The 22,331-nt window shown below is 40.2% G+C and overlaps 1 protein-coding gene across 2 annotated transcripts in view; it reads right to left on the bottom strand.

Annotated features, from left to right (window-relative positions):
* The window catches only part of ITGA6 (integrin subunit alpha 6), a 129,557-nt gene that overhangs the window by 92,115 nt on the left and 15,111 nt on the right, over positions 1-22,331 (bottom strand). The window contains exon 1 of one of the 2 annotated variants that reach the window (XM_083842509.1): positions 17,917-18,005. The exons of the other annotated variant lie outside the window; for it this stretch is intronic. The gene's annotated coding sequence lies outside the window, so the exon portion shown is untranslated. Of the gene's footprint in view, positions 1-17,916; positions 18,006-22,331 lie in introns of those variants that run through there. 2 annotated transcript variants of the gene reach the window in all.

Raw genomic sequence — 22,331 nt, 5'->3', positions numbered from 1 at the left:
CACAAGCAGGAGGAGCCTGGCACAGGGGCCGGCAGCCCAGCATTGGCAGCATGTGAGGCTGAGTACAACCATCCCAGCACTGGATGTCATAGACCAACAGGCAAACTTGCTGGGACACAATTCATTCTCCTAAAGCTTGAACTGTTCATAACAGAATATAAAGTATGATTTCAGGACATTTTAAAGCATCCGAATGCTATTCTGGTTCTTCCTTCTCCATCTGTTTTTGGGCTAACAGAAGGTTACTTCCTCTCCTGGGCACTGAGAGTAATAGAGTAACTGGTTTTTTGCTGGTTGAAGCTAATATTTTCACATCATCTGTGACTCCCAAATTCCCTCCACCCCGACTCACCCTTAAGAGGGCAGGGAGAGGTTGTCTTAGTGGTGAGCCAGAAGACTAGTTACAAACTGAAGCTAAATAGCAAATCAAACTAGTCTCCCTTCTCCTGCCCATATTTTGCCTTTTAATTCTTCCTTAATTCTAATTAGTAAGCACAGCCAAAATAGAGCTTTTCCTTGTTTTAATTTGCTTATTTCTTTGCTTCTTATAGAAGAAATATATCCTTCCTGCTGGAGGACCAACCCCACTCTGCTATAAATTAAATTCATTTGTGTAGATGAGGAAATCTCTCAAAGGACTGTTCAAGCAACCAATTTTACAATTAAAACTGAGATTCAGAAGCAAAGCTTGTCTCCAAAGATATTGAAGAGCAAAGGCATTTAATTGGATAATTTTTCAATAGAACATTCATGGAATGTGAAGCTACTACTTATTTTACATGGAGCACAATGGTTGACAAGCATAGAGCTAAACCTATCAGTATCTACCAAAGCAAAGATATTTGCTAAAGTGCACTGTGAGACACTTAACTAAACATTGTTCTTTCCTAAATAAATGCTTGCATACAAGAATACGTCACCTATTGCTGCTCTATGTAAGCAAGTTTCAATACTGAACAGCCTGGTGACTTACAGATGCCTAGGTTACAATCAGAAAGAGCACAGCTGGCTCTTGTCAGCATGAGAATTGTTTGTCAGAAGACCTTAGAAGTCAGGGGAGCTGCTACAGATGAGCTGAATATACTGGTGGCCCTTTTATACAATATTGGCATTGTAAACTACAGTTAGGAACTAGTCCAAATCCATTCACATTCTTCAATTTCACAAACATTTAGTATCTTACCATTTTTGTTGTACAGTTTTGTTTTTAAAATTTGGATGTGTATTTCACAGGGAGAGAAAACAAGAATTGTTAATTTACACTAAAAGAGGTGCACTACACACATCTATTCCTGCTTTCTGTGAAGGATTTGATGTGTGAAATGTGACCACCCCAAACTCTGCTGAGAAAAAAACAGGAGAAGCTAGACAATTGCAACTGTACGTTACAAAAAGAAGGAAAAAAAAGTGTCACGTACACGGAATAGGTATTTATAGTGAAACAAAAAGAAAATGAATGTCCCTCAGTATATGGACTGATGATAGGTTTGACATGATTGTTTTTTCCCCCTGGGAGATTATGTCTCTCAGGAGGTGACATCCACTTAAGGGACAATGAACCACTATTTATATAAATGTCCATCAGGAAAACTCTCTAAACAATTGCAAATATTGACTGGCATACAGCAGATTAATTTGGCTTCACTGTCATCAGGACATGTTGTAGACAGTGATTGTGGAATGGCAGATCTTTTACATTCATACTTGACACATCACAATTGAACATGGAACTTCCATCAACAGATGAAGTGTTTAATAGTCACTTTGCTTCCCTAACAGAGTCATATGCCTTCCTAATAACAAAGACAAGCATTATTTTTTCTAGCAAATACAGATTTTTTGTCATAATACTGGAGATTACCTATGTAAACAGTACAATCCTATGTTAACAAAACACGTCCCTGTTTTCTCTAGCAGTATCTCCAGTAGATCCGGAAACACAAATCTGTGTTCTGCTACAATCCTCTAAATGTGATGAAACATCAAGGTCTATAATGTGCAAAAGCATTTTCCTCAGTTGCAAGAGCTACTTCTGTGTGTTTTTATTATTATTAACATGGCAAATCCTTGAACTCAACTGCAAAGCAATTAGAACAGTCACAAATAAACATGAAGAAAGTATCTAATGTCAACTGAAACAGGGCAAGACAGGACTGAGAGGAGCACATTGCAATCCTGCTACGGCCTCTGAGCTAACAATCGCTTGACCTGTACCTCCACACCTTTGTGGCTTTCCTTAAAGAACTACAGCTTTATAATCCTGGGACAAAATGATATTTGTCAGCCTCGCTGCAAGACACAATGACTACAGTTCCCATGACACAGGCAGGCCTGTCACATTCCCAATAGGACATGGCAGAATTAATACCTGGCTTTTGGAAATATTAAGTATCTACAACTTCCTTGACCTCCATATAGTTTTGGATGCTCACCACCTGAAAAAACAGACCATGAGGAGAAATGAAAAAACAGATGACCACTTTGCCTTCCTCTTGCTTACCCACACCCTAGCAGTTTTAGCATCATAGCCTTAATTGGCATCACAGTCATATTCCCGTCTGAGACTTAAAGGAAGACTGTGTGTGTACACTAGCATTAAACAGGAGGATGTAGCCACAGGAAACTGATAATCAAAACATTTTTCTTTTGTAACGCATTTTAGTTTGTCATCAAGACTTGATATTGAACAAGCTTCAGAAATGTAAATCCTTGTTTTATTCTATTCGCTTCACCCTTTCAGCCACTTCAGCAGGAGAGAAGGAAAGTTGTTGTGAAGGAGGATAATTAAGGACTTACTCCGTAATTGTTAAGAGCACCAAGCACAAAGGCAATACTAAGGCAAGCTGCCTGAAGCTTTTTTGGCCGTGGGAAGTGGCGTTACCAAGGTAATCACTTTCAAACTGTCCTGCAAGACTGCTGGGGAACTCTGCACCAAGAGGGACATGTAAGCCAAAGCGCATTTCCTGAAAAAGAGAACATGGGCATTTACCGACCATTTGTAGCATTTCCATCTTTTGTCTTAAATACGTATTTCTAGCTCACAGCAAGTTGGAAAGCAGAGCTCATTGTGAATGTTTAAGATCTTTCCCTATCACATCCTGAATCTCTCAGTTGATTTGAAAATCAGATGGGAGTAAAGGAAAGTAACTTGAGATTCACTGAGACACTATCCAAAATAGGTAAAAAGACAGGTTGGGGACAGGCTATATATAATGCTCAGGGGTGAAAGTGCAAGGAACCACACTTTTCCCACACTGCAGATAAAGAATTTGCAACACTCCAGCTTTCCTGCATCATCCCCTTGGAGCAGCCCCTTAGGTGCCAGTGCTATTGCAGGAATATTGCAGTGCACTGCAGGAATACAGCCATCAATCAGCCACACAGCCAGCCATGTGAAGAGGATGCAAGCCTGACAGCCCCTGCACTTAACTCTTGAGAACAGCAGAGGTGGTGCTTTTCATTCTGGAGATCCACAGCAAAGCCTCCACTCCTCACCAAGACACCATTACACTAATCCAGTGCCTTGCTCAGCTGATTGCTGCATCAAGGAGTCACAGTAGGGCCAATGCCTGCCCCACTGGTCTTGCTCTCCAGCCAGGAGATTATCCTGCTACAGCAAGTGGACAAAAACAGACATTGTTTGCAAATGGAAGGGAGGGAACATGAAAGGAAGGGCAGCAACAACAAAGGGGCAGATGCAGGTTTCCAGAGGGGTGGCAGGAGAAGAGGATTGCAGCAGCAGCCCTGTGCTGTAAACGTGGCAGCACGGCCCGATTCCTGCCTGCTGGGGCCTGCATCGGGACACTACGAGGGGGTCACTGGAGCACACTGTCTCTGCTGCTCAGCACCCCGAGGCAGCTTCCCAGGAAGGCACAGCAAGGGTTTTCTGTATGCAGTGATAATGTGCCCCCTCCCCGTGCTTCTACTTTCAGAAAACTACCATGCTCCTTATCCCAGGTTATGAAAACAAACAAAAACACACAAAGATGCAGTCTCATTTTTCAGATGTTTACATTTGTCCCTTTTACACAAACCAAGCCATGCCACAAAATGATATAGTAGCCACTTAAAAGGTTTTCAGTTCATTAACAGTCGAGATCCCATTTGCACAGGGCCTATGGATACAGCCATGAAGAGGCAGAAGATTCTCCAACTCTTTTCCCTCCTAAAGCCCTCTGTTCAAAGACAGAAGTAACTGTCTTTTTGAACTGTATTTCTACACTCCATGACATTTGTCACAGTACAAGTTTTCTCAAGCTACATATCCTAGCCTCAAGTTATCTGTCAACCCCTTACCTCACTGCTAGAAAGTATCTAGTGAGAAGCTTTTTGGAATTTTCTCATCATAACCAGACGTGAACCCTATGAAAGGGAGGAAGCACGTTTTAGAGCTAAGAAACATGTGTTAAGGACTTCAGCTGCCATAGCCCATCTCTTCCTAAGTTTATACAGCCATGAAATTGGCACCTCAAATTATCTCAGCTGCCAGTACAGGGGCACTCCTGCACTTCCAGAATTTATTTTTCTTCAGTCCTTCAGAAGTTTATATTAAAAAAAAAAATCACTAGAATGTTACCAAGTCCTACAATTATATTTAAATTTATTTATTTTTTAAGGAATGAGTATTGAATACAGTTCTTTTTCATACTTAAATGATCCAACCCTATTAGATTTCAAGCACGTCAGAGACCAGGCAGACTGTAAAATCGTAAACAGTCTTCATTCCTTATTGACATCATTCTTGAAAAATGACAGTCCTTTAACCTAGGAACATTATTTCTCATGGTGCTGATTAAATGACAAGTCTGTTTTGGTCAATGATAATTATAGCAGCGGACCTCACTGTAACCTTTAGTGCATACAGTCTGCTGGGCACAGTGTGCCAATTAAGTGGCTGAGTGTCATTCCTTAGGTTCATCTAAAATTACATTCTCTTGTAAGATAAAATACTGGTGATACAATTTACAATATCAGCAGTGTCTCTTTAAATTCACCCAACTAAAATTTATTTCTTCCAGGTTAAGAAAGGTTGAAAGAAAAAAACACACTACATTGCAAAATACCAATAAAATAGAAGAAATTAAAGTTTAAAATAGAGAGGTTTGGGTTTGGTGTGTCCCCGCATCCCTCCTTCAAAGGTGGATTTTTGGTCTGGGGTTTTGGGATTTTTGTTTGTTTGCTTTTAGGACTTTTTTGTTTGTTTCCAGTCATTTATCTTCACTTCCTGTCCACCCTGTGGAGCCAGCTCTTCCTCCACAGCTGTCATGTTAAGCTAAATCGCTCTGAGGTTCGGAAGCACTGATCTTTCAAATACACATTAATCTTTCAAATACGCGTGATAAACAGTGTCCCAGCCCATATAATGTCACTCTACTGTGTCAGCAGTGCTGTTAAGTATATTAATAAGGTTTTAGGAAAACCTAACTTGCAAACTGAAGAACTCATCCATGCAAAGAAGCTGCTGAAGAGTAGCTCTGGACGTCAGCTCATACAGCATCAATTGGCTGAACTCTGCCTTCGACACAGGAAAGCACAAAGTTTTTACCTGCTTGCTTTTTCCTTACTAGTTTTATATCAGTGAAATAGTGGAGGTCAATGAGGCATTTCTATCAACTGTTTCTATTAAGAAATCAAAGTTAGGGCTAGTTTTTTCTCTTTCACTTGACAGTGATTTGAGTACCAACTTGAGATTTCTCATTGAATGTGCTTGTTCTTTACTATTTAAAATCACAATTCTTTGAAGATGGCACAGATTTTAAGTAGTTTGCAGATAATTTTATTAGGCTCTGCTTCACTGTTAAAAAAGTTAGTACCTTTAATAGTACCTTTAACTCCATTCCCTACTATGCACAAAGAAATAGTGTTTTACAAAAGACAAACCTGTAAATTGAGACTGGAGTGAGAGCAAAGGGAGCACCACTTCAGAGCAGAACCCATCTCCTTATCACAATCAAACATTTGCCAGTCTTGTATGGATTTTCTGTTGCTCTCAGTTAAAACTTGTTCCTGCTGGCCCAGCATATATAAAATCCTTTTACACCCCTCTCTAGAAATGCCCCTTGCTTAGATGTTTTTCTGTTATTGTTGCCAATTAGAATAATTACATAGCATGACTTTTGTCAGCTTGGACCAGTTGCTGTTTAAAATGTCTTTACCTCTGATAATGACTATGACCTTATGTTTCAAGCATTTTAAGACCTATGAAGTAGCATAAGGTCGCATAGCTAATTTGGGGGATCACGACTCAGTAAGTGAGAAATTTATTAATGAAATTTATGGTTGTGGTCAATGACAGCATAAACCTCAAAAAGAAGATTAAAACAGCAGATACATACGTTCTATATTACTGAATGAGAATAAAGGGCATTTGACTGTGCAATGCTAAGTTAGCCAAATGTGAGCACAATTATGAACATGAAACAATTTTTCTATTGTTGAAAGAAGTGTTACACCATCTTAAGATTTAACCACAAGAAACCATAACATCAAGCTTAACTCTACTTCTACCTCCCCTCCCCCCCCCCCCCCAAAAAAAAAATAGTCTTCAATGCCTTGACACCTTGACTTAGCTGTAAGACAGGAACCCAGTGCAGAGACGATCACGTTAGACATACTGCATGATATGCCTTTTGCTCACTTGCCTGCCTAGGGAAGGAGCAGACATTCCCTAACTGGGGATATAAGCCTACAATATCTTATCACTGAATAATGGGAGGGCATTTTCTGTACACTTGTACTGTAGTACAATCCATCAATTCTCAGTGATTTCATCTCTTTGCTAAATGAATTTGAAAATTATAATGTAAAGATTCTGCTAAACAAATGATTCTTGGTTTTGCAACGTGCTTTTTTTTTTCCCCCAGTAAAATGTTGGGTAAGCATAGGCAATCATATCACTTGGAAATTCAGACTCTTGTTTTCCATCACATGGCACTTTTCAAACATCCTCCAAGCTCCAAATGAGAAAGGTACAGCCATGTTTATAGAGTGCTATAGGTATCAAAGATAAAGTCATTCCACTGTAAAAATACTCGAGCCCCATCATTAACCAGTACATGTTAATCCTACCAGTGCTAACCTTCTGCAGAAATTTATATTCTTAAGCTTAAAATCCTTTGTAGTTTGAAATACACCACTGCATAGCACATGCATGCAAGCAAGCCATCTCTCACCCAGGTTATGTTAATCATTAGTATGTTTAGTCCTCTTCCCACGTGTATGAGTTTGTAATTAACATAAACTGTGCCTTCCAACTTCCAAGGTAAGATAAATTACCATAAAAGGAATAGCATTAATATTTCATGTAACACAAGTTTGCATACCTTCATATGGAACCGTCAGGTATAAATCTGCAAGCCAGAGTAACCTCTTGATTATAATCACACTTGTTCTAAAGGTATTTGAGGGAACAATATCACATGTACTTGCACAGATATTCCCAAGTGCTTGGCAATAATCTCCTGATTTGACACTGCTGATAAAAGCCAGCATCAATGCCATCATTTCACAGATCACAACACCACCAGTGAGACCACAGCAATAAGGATCACTGTCAGCACTGTGACTGTTACACACCCCACATGAGAGCAGACTAACAAGCACTGTAGCATGGCCAGGAACCACCACAGCCTCTCCAGTAGCCACCAGGTTTGCTCCCCTTCTCCAGCAGAGCACAATTCCCAGTTCATCACATACAACGGGGACAGGAACATGCACTAGGCTGATTTTACTAAGTGGCATCTTGGCACAAACATGGCAACACCACGGAGTGAAAATGCATGCTGTGTTAGAGCCCCTGAACCAGAACAGCAGCAACAGAGGTCGTTTTGGTCATTTTTTCCACTTTGGAAATCTTCAGTCTGGTTTCCTCTCAGTTCTTCAAATAATTTATGAGCTTACTAGAGTTTTCTTTTCCCCTCCATTCTCTTCATTTGAGACCATCACCAATATACCACTCAATGAAGACATGTTTACCTGGGTAAACTGAACAAAGAATAAGGAAATATTGTGATGCCGTGAAGAGTGGTCACACAGAAAAGTTACATCAAGATAATATGGAGCATGCATTTCCTTGGAACTACACAGGCCAAATTTCTTAGTACTTTGTTATTATTGCCAGACAAGAGCCTCTGAGACTGTCTTCAAATTGTGCAACTGGGGTGTTCATTTTAAGAACAGATTGTTGTTTCCTACTTATTCAGTTTACAGGTCTTTTTCACTATTCAACCCACAGATTTGTGAGCCTTTAAGTTATATGAGAAGGAATATATATATTTTTAAATTCACCACATCCTAAAATAATACTGCAGTATCCTGAAAGCTAATGCCTGACACTACGCTAATTATCTCCTTGTTTTACCCATCTCTGAGGGGGAGGAAGGGACAGTGTTAGACACAGCGTGTCTAACAAGTTTTCAACAGTTTTACTGCCATGAGAAAGTTACGTATTACAGAGCTGGACAGCTGTGAAGTGATTTAAAAGGAAGGAGAAACCAAGGAGGGGAAAAAGCATTTATCATTCCAAAAATGACATGAAATGGATAAAGAACAAACTAATTAAGTCTTCCCAATGTTGAAATCCCAGAATATAGTAATATATCTAGCAAGTTCACATTTACCCACAGGACAAATACTGGCTCATATTCTGGAGGTTTTTAATGTTGGCATCCATTCAGGCCTTAGGTAATGAGAGAGAACATACTTCAATTTTTCAACCCACAATCACATCTTTTCTTTTTAATTCACATTACTATGAATATCCCAAAACTCTAACTCAGGGCTATAAAGAAGCATGAGCATTTGGCCAAGCAACCCTGAACATAAAATAAATGATAAAAGAGGAAGGGTCTCTTTTTCCTCCCCAAATGTGATTATTTACTGAAATAAAAGTGAATTAGCATACATTCAAGTGTTACGAAAATGAGATCTTAGAAGAACCCAATAAAAGCATTTAAAAAAATACTCTCAAACAAACAAAAAGTGCTAATGGCAACATTTGCTTCCTTTTTCTCCATTTCTCCATCCTTCCTTTGGCAGTGTCTCCACAAAGAGATGGAGACGGATTGGAAGTATTTCGTATCACTACATATCTAGATAAATATCATTTTCTTTGATGAAAGCCAAATGCACATACATCACACATGAACTGGCTGACACCACTGCAATCACTAATCACTAAGACACAGTGACCATTCCTCCTCCTTCAAATGAGAGCAGGAGCTCCATCGGTACTTTCTAGCAACCTCTCCCGTACCATCACGTGGGACCTGACCATGATGTTCTCAAAACAACATGTCCAGAAAACTGTTTTCCTACAGACACATCCTAGGCTTCTCAGCCCTCTTATCCCCTAGCACTCGCCCTACCCTGTTCAACCAGACAAGTGACATCTGGGAAACGATGCATCTTCCATGGCTGACCAGCGGGTGCGAGACATGATTGCGCACTGACCAGCTGGCTGATGCCTGGCAGAGGTGACTGGTAGACAAGATGTAGTTGCCCTTTCTCAGTGGGAACACTAATCAGGCTGGTTTTCTTGTATTCAGCTGCAGGCTTTTTTTTTTCTACCCAGCTGCTGATTTCCATGAAATTTGTAGGAACTTAAAATATATGAGACATCTTGCTCTGTATTAAACTTTGCAGCCAATAGGATCAAGAGTTGCAGGGGACTAAAAGAAAGAAAAAGAATGATAGACACACAGAACAAGTGCATGCATTTCTTTGTCGCTCAAAGCTGGCTACATATATACCACCAGGGCTCTCCATGCATCCCTAACTAGTTTTCAGTTTTTCTACTTGTGTACTTTTTTCCTTAACTACTCTCTCACAAACGTTAGCCATCCTTACTAAATCCTGACCTACCACTTTTCCCTATGATGAAACCCACTTCCTCAGTTTCCAAAATATTTCTTTCCAGTTCAACCAAGCTTATAAGTAGCAACTAGATAGTGGAAACAAATTAAAAACATACCATTCATAGAAGCACAATGATTTACTATAATAATATACTTCAAATTTATTGAAGTATATATGCGTTTCAGGTAGAGGGAGGGACAAATACCTATTAATCATTGTTCAGTCCACAAATTCTCCACCTAATCGCATGTTCGTTATCCTGCCATGTTGACCACTCTTATCAATTTGGTATTACCTGCAATGGACAGCAGTAACTCAGGAACAGCCTTGCAACCAGAAGCCAAGGGTTTCAGGGAATAGCTGTCAGCATTTCAAGCTCTAAATCTTCAAGATGACAGTCTGCCAGTACAGGAAGCGTCTCTTGAGCCTCCATTCATCAAGGCACAGTTTACAAGTACAGTTAGAAATAAATACTCTAGAGCTTAAGCCCGTCATACAAGCCTATAGGAAAAGCAACTCCAAGTTCATGCCTATCACTCAGCAGGTGTTCCCATAACATAAATGTTTCTAATATTCCCACTAGATGCAGTCAAGCATAAATTTCCAGCATCGTATGAATATGAGAGATTCTCTAGAGCTGATATGCAAAAAGAGTGCTTGTGAAGCTTATCGGGTGCACATCCACTGGCTGAGACATGTAACAGTAGCTCCTTTTGTTATTCAAATATATAGCATAACAGAATGCAATTGCTAGATTGTGTCTAACAGCCTGGACAATTACAATAAAAGGAAAAATGCAGTTTCATAAACAAAACAGTATGAAGATATATCCGAGGTGTCATAGTGATGGCGGATTTGTATAGTATTATTTTTATAGGAATACTTGAGCAAGTCACTTTAAAAAGACTGCAGAATATCCAGATGGTTGTTTTTAAATTACTAGGTCCACACTCCCTTCAAAATAGGTATGACTAATATCATTACTGTAGAAAATGATCATATTCTCTCACTTCACGAGTCAACTATTACTTCTCAAAAAAGCATGACCTAGGGTTATGATAGGTCCTTGAAAACATCATCTCAGTCCTTGTCTGCCACCAAAAATCAGTTATTAAGAACAGAAAGTAAACAATATTATACTACTGAATGAATCCATGCTTTGTCCAGACCTTTAATGCTATGTCCCTGTGTCTGAGCACATGAAGTGTTCAAACATGACAGCAAGGGTGATCAGAGGTGTGGGTCAGCCAGGCAGGTTATGATCTTTCAGCTTGGAAAAGTGATGGCTTCAAGAGAAAGTGGCAAAAAACATGGAAAGCAGGACGGAGAGGGTGGAAAATAATGCTCACAGTCTCTTCTGATATTGCAGATAGGGTCCAGCAAATGAAGCCATCAGGAACCAATTCAGGACAAACATGCACAGCAGTTCCTCACACAAACTGAGGAGATCTGAGCCAAACCATGCCCTGGAAATGTTTGTGTGCTCAGGATGGTGTTGGGGAGCAAATGTATGTGGAATGGAGCCTGCCAAGTACTGCTAGACAGACAGTGTACATCAAGGTCTGGAAATCCCCTGGGCTGAAAACAGTTGGAGGAGGGAAGCTACTGGGGGAGAGCAGGAGAGGTATGAGGAGAAGGGAGTGACGTCTACGTTTGTCCCCTTGCCTTTGAGTTACAGCCACTGTTGGTCTAGAAAGACTGCAATAGCTGTTACAGCTTCTCTATGCTCAAACTCACAAGCTGGCTTACAGCTCAGGAATAAATTCACTACTGATGTGTTGTAACTCAGGTCCAGACCTGTTGCTTTCTCTGAAGTCGTTAGAAATTGCCATGAATAGAAAATGTTGCTCAAAAACAGTGTTACCAAGAACTATGCCCTAGCAGTGTTCTCAGTGCCCACAAAGAAGTGAGGCCACAGAGCAAAAAAGAACCAAACAAATTACTGGAAGTCCTGAAAAAAAAAAACACAAGCCAGATGTAACAACATTGTCCAGGCACCATGACAGACCAGTGTGCTGTCAGCTAAAATGACTACCTGCTTCCAAAAGAAAAAAGTTATGGCAGTTTGACAAGCACACAAAGCTACCATCAGTGCTAACAAGCTGAGTGCTTGAAGGAAAGACAGAGGCATAGGGAGCGAGCCCTTTCACCATTTCAGTTTTCAGAAAAACGTACCACCACCAGCTCACACTCAGACACCACCCACTAACCTATCAAGCCAGATTCACCACTCAAAGTCAGAGCAACTCTGCTGTAGTCTTGGAAAGATTGTTCATTTTTCTATAATAAAATTGTAGAGACTTTTTTTTTAGGCAAAACTATGAAGCCACATAAAGAAAGTTGTCGCTACCTTAAATGCAGTGCATAACTGTTCTATATATATGATATACTTCCACTGCATCCATGATGCAAAGAAGTCACCAGACACAGCAGGCAAACTCAGAAAAAGCATAAGCCAACAAATCTGTGTTATAAACTCAGAAATTGAAATTATTTAAGCCTTGACAACCTACAGATTTCCCCAGAAAGACGGAGAATGCCAGGTGCCATCAGTACTTGCAGGGGAGAGCTTTCTGTGCCACCATCTGGGCAAGGCCCCCTTTTGCTCCACTTCATTCATTACTCACTGCGTGATAGCTATCACAGCAGCTGTGATGTCTGTGCAATGTCCAGACCAGATTGGGGTGGGGAACAACACTGCAGTAAGCCATCAGAACAAAAATTTTACCATCTTTAAAGGATGTATGTGACTTTCAAAAATGTGTCAGCTGTTCCACTCAAACTCCTCCTACAAGTTACAATGCCTGCTATGCAGCTGACTTCTTTGGAACATACAATAAAATGTCACAATGAAACACTGCATACTCAGTGGAAGCAAATTACTGCTGTGTCTTACAGGAATAATTTCAGCTGATAAAGCATGATAGTCTTCTTAGGAAATAAGATTCTGAGTTTGAAATTAGAATCCAGTTGTGAACATTGACTGTTGAATACAGGAGGTTATTTGACTCAAGACTGATACGGAAGTTGTTTGTATGACAACACAATACAGCAGGATGTTGGATTTCAGACTCCACTGCAGATAAAGTGCAAATTCAAATTGGCTATGAGGGGAAAGAAAAAGAAAGAAAAAAAAAGAAAAGAAAAAGCTTTGTGTTATTCTCAGTATCTCCTAAATCCACCAAAAAAAAAAGTGTTTTTAATCTCTAAAGCACTTCTAACACCATAAGTACTGCACACTACCTGCAAGATAAGCACTTGCATTTCCCCTTGCCAGTATCATTTCATCTTGTTGGGCTGCACTATGAGCACCAGCCTTTATGAACTCTACAACTTGCTGCAGTCACATCCCATTTCATAGCTCCCCAAGACAGTGCACTACCTCCCTGCACACTCACAGGATGTTAGAGGACAACTTGTCCATTTGGTCTCGCAAACATAGGAAAACATAGTCCAAGCCTGCAAAACCCATTTCCTGGCAACACTCTACAGCTGCATGGTATAAGCTGCTACGTGTCAGGGAAATCAGTCACCCTAATTACCAGAACCCAACACTAATGCTTTTTATGTAGCCACTATTTCTTTTCCTTGCTTCTGCACAAGCAACTACCATGTAAGGCTGACCAGCCTCGAATGTTAGTCTGAGACCACAGAAGACAAGAGATATAGTTTGTGTTCAGAGCAACTGAAAGAGGACACAGAAACAAGCCAATGCTTGCGGGAACACACTGCGAAACACACACACACACAGTGAAAAACACCATACCCAAAACTTTTGAATACATTTTCATGAGGCTCCACAAGGGACTTCCCCCATGTACACTAACAACAATTGGAAGAGGAGTTCTGAGCCATTCTGATAACGGTTCAGCACCCTGTGACAACCAACAGCCCTTACTGTCGCAAATCTGTTAGCCACCTGTCTGGAGATCATTAAAGTTTAGGGCTAGCACAGATGTCCTGGATGTCTACAAGGCCATTAGCACTGTCTTCACCACCTGTCAACACTGGAAGCATTCCTGAGTTAGCTGCAACATTCAAATAGAGGATTGTATACCCTATGGATGGTAATAACAGGATCTGTACACCACTCCTAGCCCTGCTGTTTCAAGTAGGTCACGACTTACAAGCAAGTTAAATCACCTCATGCTGGTCTCCCTGCTGCATTTCGCTATAAGAAGAGGTTGCTGGAGAGAGACCACAGAAGTGGCTTAAAACAATTATTCCAGACCCCTCAAGCATTCTCCTCAGTTACGTCTGACATCTAGAGCGACATTTTACCTAGTGAAAATGTCTAGAGTGACATTTTACCTACTGGGAATCTGAACCCCCCTCTTGCTCCACTCATAGACTTTTAAATCTGTCTAATGGAATTCTGTTACTGGCAGTCATATAAGCTGCTCTCACTGATATTTCATGCTACCTTCTGCTGAATCGTATGTTTTCTCAATGGGGGTCTGACTTTGCTTATGGGCAATTTCTTCTACGCAAGCAAGCACAACTACAGACCAATGCTAGCACTACTTTTCCTTTATTCACATTTAAAATAAGCAAGTTTATAAACAAAGATCCAAAAATTCACATGGACTTAAAACCTACAAGTTGACCCAAAGTCTGAACATTCTTACATCTCAACTCTCCTGTAAGAAGAGAACTTTCCAGGCTCAGAAAAGGGAGAGACAGCATCAGCGAGGCTGCTACCGCTGCCACCTCTGGGGCACGGAGGCTTGGGCACCCCAGCCTGCTGCATGCAAAGCTCTGCAGCCATGGCCTCCTCTGGCACCTGCTGCCTCCAGCTGGAGGCTGGTGAAGAGAAGTTGCAGAGATGGTATGATTTCTGTAGCATGAACGTGTTACAGAGAGGTGTCTCGTACCTGCCCAAGATCTGAATGTAGATCCTGTGTTTCCAGATAGGTACTACTGCTGCAGCAGAGTTCAGAAACCATTACATGACATTCATGAATTCAAAGTTATTACCATCTTTAATGACATAACTTTAGCTTAATAGCGGGAAAGAATGGGTGGTTTAAGTCAACAGACAGATGTAGCCTTTTAACTATGAATCAGTTTCATGTTCTGTTTTAGGCAGAGTAGCACCAGAATACACAAGCTACTTTCATTACAGAAGCATAAAAGTCACTACAGGACAGCTTACTGGCAATTATGTATTAAACCAACAACATTAAAACATACCAGGATGTATTATAAGGAGGAGAGAAATCAATATTTCACTGCATCCAGGTAATCGTTTCAAGTTCATATACCAGCAAGGGCTGATTGTATTGCATAGTACAAAGTGACAATCAAAGTTGTTTCTTGTTCATATTTCTATAGCATGCTAAGAAGTAAAACCAGAGAATAATCATCTATGTTCACTTAGGTTTATTACAACTAATAAAGTGACTCATCAACAAGAGTTGATCGGACTGCAGCTAGGACACACCCAAAGAAAAGCTATGGGCACAGCCTCACAGGACTCTTTGCATACTCATTAGGCTGTAAGCCTCTAATTAAACTACTGGAACATTGTTACCTCTGTAAATACTGAATACTTAAATACTAAATGAAGAAGCAGTATTATTTTTACCCTTTTACCCAAGCACGTGACTGATGCCTCTGTCACTCTCTCCATCCAAAATACTGGACACAAGTTACACAGGGAAATTTAACTCCGGTATTTCCTGAACTTCATCCTTCATTCTACATTTAACATATGTTCTGCTAACTTCTTCAGGCATTATTTCCTAACACAAAAAAATAATAATAAAGTTCTAAATTCTGATACATAGAACTGATTTGAACCATATTCAGAAAAACAAATTTTCCTAAAATTTACAGACATATTCTCACTCTCAAGCATATATCAAACAGAAAATATCAGTCCAAAACACTAAAAATTTGGCAAAGTTAAAAGCACCTAAAGTTATCCTTTACAGAGAAGTGCCAGACAACCTTCATTTCAAGCAATACAATCAGCTGTCTACAATTAACACTCAAGCAAATCCATTGCATAAAGCACGCCTGTATTTTATACATTTTGAGGACTAATACTGCAGTTCTCATGCTTTACCTTTGAAAAGATGAACAAAAATAAATGCCCAAAATCAAAGCACATGAAGTAGTGAACACTGGTAAACATGTGCCTCTGTCATATTTGTTGTTAGGAACAGCACACCTGCAAAATTCTTCAGATATCTGAAGTTCCCTTAATCTTGACCAGAAAAATAGGCATAACCTATTTTACTTTAAATATATATGTAATTTAAAATATATTAAATTGTTATGAAATCATGCCCTATGATAATTTGTATCCATTACAAAATATGAATCTGCAAACAAAAACCTGTACCTAGTTCACATTTCACAAAAAGTCATCTGCCCATGGCCATTTTTCACAAATAGCTTTCGTCACACCTTTCATTCTTGTAATAATGACATTAACTTGGGCTACATGCTAGACATCACCGCAAAGAGACAAAAATTCTCTCTGGGCCAGTGCAGAAAGTAAAAGACAAGCCGTTATCAATCTTCCAAACATGCTGAGGTTAGTTAAGTGCTAATTAAAATATTTTAAGAGTCGAGTCAGCTTAATCTTAAGAAACCAGCCAAAATACAGGTAGCTTTCCCAAACTAAACTCTCCTATTTCTTTTCCTCTTCACCTTATTACATTCAAGCTGAACGTGAAGCTTTAGAGAGTCTTATTCATATCCCATGGTTGCAGCTCTGCACACAGTAATCTGATGCAATAACAAAGCTAGTATCAAGGTGGCTAGTAGTAACTTGTCACAAGGGGAAGACTAAAACACCCTGAGGCTCCATAAAAGCAACCAAGCCCTCCTAGTCATACAATACATTGAACCAATAGCAAAATGTTGGTTTTCTGAAACATTAATTTGCATAAACAGCAAAGCAATTCAGACATGAATTCATGATCTCAGTAACTGATGCAATGACACAACAAGAATGAGATGAGGAACGAGTTTTTACAGTGCACCACACCCAAAGAACATTTCTTTCGCAGAACAGCCTCCACCAAGCCTAGGAAACAGTCTGGTAATGACACCCGTGAGTCAGGTGCTTGTTAAAAGCATTGTGAGTCACTCCTGGAGTCTAGATCCCCTTCAGTATGCACCCACAGCACAGGAAGAGCATTGTTATGCCATGAATAAAGTAAGCATCTTCAGTATGCAGTGAGTCTTACATTTTTATTTTTTAAAAAAAAGACGTAAATGAAAAGTAAGAAAAAGAGAAGCAAGCAAGGAAAATTTGCAAACAAGCTCAGCAATTCTGAATCCTCCTTCTCAAAATAGTGCAAGTATTGTGACATCGCATTAAAAACAAAGCAGTTGCTCTGCAAGCTGACTAGATAGTCACTGAATGTCACCGTGCTGGCCCGGTGACCCCAGCCTCCAGCCAAGCAGTGCTACTTCATTAGTCTCTAGAAGGCACACTGAAATATTTTCCATTTCTATAGGATTCATTCAAATATGATAGCACAACATTGTGGCCACCTGAAGGTAAAAGAAATATAAACTAATATCCTATTAATTAACCATACTATTAAAGTACAAATCTCCAAGCCTTTTGTCAAGGGCTCACAAATTTGAAAATAATCACGTTCATAGAACTGATTCGCCATTTTCATATATTATACCCTTTCATAAAGCCCATACTATATCCTTTCCTAAGGTTCACATTATCATATAATTCTGACATAAAATAGTAATATATTTTAGCTTTGCTAACCAGCAGAGAACTACCTATTCTCCAGGTTTTGGATAATACAAATGCAGCAAACAGAACATTATCCTCATCAACAAATTGAGCTCCCATTTCATCTCAGACCATACTCAAACTATCCTGAATTTCTAATGTGCCCATACAGCACGACAGCTTCTCACCCTTCATTGCTCCGTTACGCACACTGCTTTAGCCCACATGCCTAACTGCAGGACAAGATGGAGCCCTGACACACAAACCAAAGCACAGAAGCTGTGGACACAGACTTCCTAAACGTGCCACTGCTGGAAACATAAAGGAAAAGCACAACTCTTACTCACATCAGTGCCAAACTGCAACCCAAACCAGCAAGGACCTGGTTTCTAGACTACTTTCTCCCTTACAACAAGGAAGTCAGTTTTGTGTGGGTATCCTTAACAGTCTCCTCAGGAACCACCCCAGGTGATACAGGGCTTGGAGGTGTTATCACAGCAGGTAGGAATCAGCTGTGTTTGGATGGGTGTGACAGCAGGCTACTGCTGCACAGGCTGTAGCTGCACCTGGCCACCTCCCTGCAGGGCAGCAGCAAGACACGATGCGGGACAAGAACTCCTGCAGAAGAGAGGAACTGGCGGGTGCAGTGCTGCTATTCTCAGAAGACTGAAAAGGTTGTTATTTAAAAAGAAAAAGAAGAAGTCTGACTCAGAAACTAAATAAAACCAAAGGGAAGTTTGACTGTAGGTTAAGTGCAAATGGGAAGAAAAAGTAGTTTAAGGAAAGGATTCCTTAAACCAGCCTTGCCACTCGAAAGCTACGTTTGGCAGTTGTGCTGCAACAACTATTTTGAGTTTGATAATGTTCTTTTCCTCCCTGTAGAATTATTTCTAAAGCTACATATTAATGCCAGATTATGCTATGCCAAGGGTATCAGATTTTCTTACTGCATGCCTGCTCCTCCTTCAAGCCATTTGCACTTAGAGCTACCGTCCCAGGAGACAGCAGCATTAGTCCCTCTCCTCTGTAAAGCTTGCCAAATGACTTTCCCTTTTGTAGAGAAGAAGATGCAACTGGCCCTTGCTAACTAATAGCTTCACTGACTAATTAAGGATGGGCTTCCTCCCATTTTTGTCAAGGTACAACTCAGGGCCGGTCAAGTGTTCTGCATCCTAGCCTGCGGAGAGTAGGCATTGCCTGAGGTTGCCTTCTGAGAATAACCATCTGCTTAGCAAGTTATGTGCCACTTTCTTCAAGCAAATGATATAATTGAGACTTTCTCTCAGAATATGACCACCACTTCCTTCTCTGGACCACAAAAGAAGTTCAAGTACAAATGTCACTTAAGCTCAAACTTAAAAAAACATAATAAAAAAAATCTCTTATTAAATAAGGGTGCTCTTCTGGAACTGTGATTGGGAGCTCATGGTACCAAAGCTAAGTTTGCCGTTCTGTTTTTTCAGGAGTAAAAGCAGATGTCTCTGTATTTGAAACATTTTTGTAAATATAGTCCAAAGTATGTGGAAAAAGCCCTGTTCCCATACAAGTGGGTACCTAAAGCAATATTCTGTTTCCATGAGTTTTATTAATGAAGGGACTTTAGTGGTTAAGATGTAGGTACTGTGTGTCCTTAACAGTCTTCACCCTAACAGGGGACAAACTATGATTCTCCCAGTGGTCTGTGACTGTGAAACAGAAATAGTAACAGCTGGTATTCTTATGGCTGAGAAAATGTAAGGCACCAGTAGTGCAGGCTATATCCTACACACAGGATGTGGTATCACCCCTAAATGCTTATGGCTTACCAATAAATAGTTGCTCCATGACTACTTTGTGTCAGCTGTCCCTTGACCCTGCATTTCTTGCATACAGAGGAATTTCTGGAGCAAAGTCAAATTGATGGTATGCTCTGACAGTTACCTACTATTGCTACATTGTGCACAGAAAGCCAATTTTTTGATGGCATAAGGAGCTGAGGACTGTCTTTCATCAGTCCCTGCCATCACCGCCTGCAGCGTCAGGAGTAACACTTCTCTCTCCTTTCAAAGATGACCAAGGGACATGATGGCAGTCTATACAAGAAAAACTGTGTAAGAAATGACCATTTAGTCTCTCATATGATTCAGTTTCACTCACTACTACCAATTCTGATGAGATGGCAGACTTTAAACAAACAAAAATGCTTTTTCATGTAAAGAGTATTTACATTTGTAAGCTTTTAAGTTTCCATGGTATCCTGTGTCAACAGTATAAATGGTTTCAGAAGGTGATCAGACACATTCTTGGAGAGCAAGTCGATCACTGGCTAGTAAAACTTGTCAGTCCATATGCCACGTTTTGCCCCAGGATCCCTTTCAGCTGCCTGTTGCTTCAGGCTGGAGAACACAAAAGGGGCACTCTGTAGTTTCCCTGTTTTGTTTTTTACACTCCCTCCTAGAGTTCTGACACTTGTTGTTGCTGAAGGAAGTACCCACATAAGTCTTTTCACCCTGTGGCCATTCCCATATTAGTGTTCAGCTTTCCTTTCAGCACCCACAGAAACTTACAGCTGTTCCTGCCATGTGCTGGGAAAAGCACAGCACCTACACTCTCCAACCACAAAACACTTCACCAGAAACTGCACTGGCTACTTGAGCCATGGGTCAGTTGGGAATGATGAACCAGACTCCAGCCCAAGTGGTGAGATGGAACTGACTGCTGGTGGCCTGGGCATGCCACATGAGCTGGGGCCTCAAGGCAGGGCACCACACTACAGCGCTCACAGATGGCACCAGGCCACACGTTATAAACATCCAAAACAAAACAAACCAGGGAAAAAAGGATCCCAAGATAGCATGTGTGGGAAGAGCTATCTTTAACCTCTATAAAGCAGGGTCACACTTACAGAGAGCAGACACAAGTGAGAGGACGTAGAAAAAAAGGAGTGCCAATAAACATCAGTCTGGCACTCTTCACAATACTGAGCTGACCAAGTAATGGAAACTGTATCACATACAGAAGGCCAGGAATTAAAGCTGAGCTGCCTTGGGAAATGAGAATGAATGACGGCTTCCTTCAAGCTAGTTCCCATCGCTTTCCTCCAGTCATTATCTTCTAGATACATATCTTCTAGATGGCATCAGATGTAACTGGCTGCAGAAGTCCATCTGTAGCGTTGCGTAAGCTGTTTTTACATGACCTCAGGCTCATACTGAAATGGTTTCTTGTTCCCCCCATAAAGCCAAACGCTCTCAGTTGTGCTACAGACCAGGACGATACTCCTACTGATGCCAGACTGGAGCGCTCCCAGTCTGAATATACAAATGGCCAAGCATAAGGAAAAGGAAGCATACACCACGTTAACTTTGAGATTTGAAGCACAGAAAAAAGGAATTGCCTTTGTTCAGACAATACTAAATAGTTGTCTAACTCAGACGCAAAACGGGCAATTACGGCTCATCTACACAGATCCCACTATGGCCACAGAACCAGGCTTCTTACATGATGGAGGTTTCTGCCAGTACTCAAGGCGGTTCAGTGGCATGAATCCTATGGTATCTCAACTGAATGTAGCTATGTTATACATTGTTCACTCTTTAGTTATTTAAAATAAAATAAAAATAAAATAAATTAAAACAAAAACAAAAGCAAAAACACAAACAAACAAAAAAAAACAGATATTTAAAATCATTATAAATCAAAGGTCTTTCAGTTACGATTCAGAATCTGGATACTGAAAAACGCAATTCATGTAACACTGAAGGTCAGTCAGTCCAACATGCATGTGTTAGAAGCTTTCATTTTTAAGCAAGTGCAGGTAAATAAGAATCCATTACCTTAAATGGATTCTGACAGATATCATTGTAAATTGGTTTGGCTAAGTTCATAGCATATAGAGATTTAGGAAGTATTTTTCTTCCTCTTTCCAAGCCACTCTCTCCAAGAATACGCAAACACAAAAGCCAGCTCTTACCCAGCTGGTGGTCTATTGCTATTATTCCTACACCAGTTTCCACCTTAAGCCTGTGCAGCAGTTTTCTTCTGGTCTCAAACCCTGTTTTGTCACTGGTCAGCAATAATGTTCTTTTAATGATTAACTGAATGAATTAGCCAGAGAGTCACTGCTGAAAGCTGTGGAACAAGTCACTACCACAAAGGCTGTATTTTAAACTATGAGAGCAAATAGTTACTCACAGTTTACATGAACACTGTTTGAGATAAGAGAGCACATAGTCCTTTTCCTTAAAAAAATAATCAAAAAGCTTTAATCAGCTTTACCACTTAAAAATCAGTCTTCCAGGGAAGAGGCAGCAAGAGAATAAAGCATACTTAAAAACCCACATAACAACTCTAAGGACAATAATCTGCTAATATACACTCCAGCATCTTAAGGGCAGCTTACTGCTACCGTGGACATAGGTCCTAAAAGAGACCAGACTGCACCAAAAGAAGATGTACCAAACAGCTGTTGAAAACATAATAAATATAGATGGCTGTTTAATATGAACACTCTGATAAACTTTTGCAAAAGAAAAAAAAATGTCTACATGGGCAGTGCAGCTTTGCAAATCTGTTAAAGTAACTGTATTCATCACTAGTTATTTACTGACACCTCCATGTGCCTGTCCAGCACCAAATACAATTGGACTATAGCCCTTAATTGATTCCTAGGTGTCAGGATAATACTTATAATACTTTTTTTTTTTTTTTTTAATAAATGCTTGGAAAGGGAAGCAGACTTTTCTTGATAGAGATTTTGTATTTCTGTCTTCAAAACACACAA

Source organism: Anser anser (assembly GCF_964211835.1).
Source record: "Anser anser genome assembly, chromosome: 6".
Taxonomy (NCBI): Eukaryota; Metazoa; Chordata; class Aves; order Anseriformes; family Anatidae; genus Anser; species Anser anser.
Note: the sequence above shows the minus strand (reverse complement) of the source record. Positions and strands in the feature narration are given on the sequence as shown.